The following is a 1,413-nucleotide window of genomic DNA, read 5'->3' as shown; positions in this document are numbered from 1 at the left end:
CTGGCTGTCCTGGAACTCACTCTGCAGACCAGGCTGGCCTCGAACTCAGAAATCCGCCTGCCTCTGCCTCCCAAGTGCTGGGATTAAAGGCGTGCGCCACCGCTGCCCAGCACCTCATTCCTTCTTAATTTAAACAAAGTTCACCAAACAGTAAAACAACTGAAGTCAAAACTAGTTTGATCATTTATTTTCTTCATTGTCTCAGAATATAATGAGCATATATCAGGTCTCAAAGTTTCCAAGAAGCTTAAAGGATTTATTACTTAGACATCACGAGACTAGGGTGGGGTGGGGTTAAGTTCACTGTGTTCTTCCACTATGAAAAAGCATACCATAGTTATGAAAAAAGAAACCCCTTAAATTTGAGATAAAAACATAATCAGCATCTTCCTGTCTAGCTCTGTCTTCCCAAACTAGTTCTCTCTCTCTCTCTCTCTCTCTCTCTCTCTCTCTCTCTCTCTCTCTCTCTCTCTCTCTCGTTTTTTGTTGTTGTTGTTGTTTTATGTTTTTTGTTTTTGCGAGACCTGGTTTCTCTGTGTAGCCCTGGCTGTCCTGGAACTCACTCTGTAGACCAGGCTGGCCTCGAACTCAGAAATCCGCCTGCCTCTGCCTCCCAAGTGCTGGGATTAAAGGCGTGTGCCACCACTGCCCGGCTTTCTCTCTTTCTCTTGTGCTACCTAAAGATGTTTTGACCCTTAGGATTATATTTTTCTTGCTATGAATCAGCATAAATTTATGGTGAATTTCAAATGTACCAAGAATCTGTTCCTGTTAGGATTAAGATATCAGATGCCGCCGGCGGTGGTGGCGCACGCCTGTAATCCCAGCACTCTGGGAGGCAGAGGCAGGCAGATTTCTGCGTTCGAGGCCAGCCTGATCTACAGAGTGAGTTCCAGGAGAGCCAGGGCTACACAGAAAGAAATCCTGTCTTGAGAAAAACAAGTCCAACCCCCCCCCCAAAAAAAAAAATTCAGACGCCCTTCCTCAGAGGTAGTTGAGAGCCAGCACAATTGGAAACTATTGACAAATGAATGGTTCAACACAGATATGCAGCAACCTGGAATACAACACATGTAAAGTGTTAGGAATCATCCTCAGAACTCAGGGATAAAGTCAAAGGAACTGAACAACCCGAGCACACCAGAGTGTACCTTTATTCTGGAGTCGAAACTGCATTGCCAAAGGGTTGTGGAGATGCTACAGGAACTTAGCGATGCTCTTAGAACCATCACAAAGCTAAAGTGCCCCACTTTAGTTTGTATTGCGGTAAGACGCTCTTTGAGCCCCGCCTCCTCCCAAAAGGCAACGGTGGTCATCTTGCTGTCGCTCAATCACAGTGACAGAAAAGGCAAGGTCTTCTGTAGGAGGAAGGATGTTCACTTCCGCTTCTGGCTGAACCTTTAGAGTCGGGTA

Source organism: Apodemus sylvaticus, chromosome 9, assembly GCF_947179515.1.
Source record: "Apodemus sylvaticus chromosome 9, mApoSyl1.1, whole genome shotgun sequence".
NCBI classification, from domain to species: Eukaryota; Metazoa; Chordata; class Mammalia; order Rodentia; family Muridae; genus Apodemus; species Apodemus sylvaticus.
Note: the sequence above shows the minus strand (reverse complement) of the source record.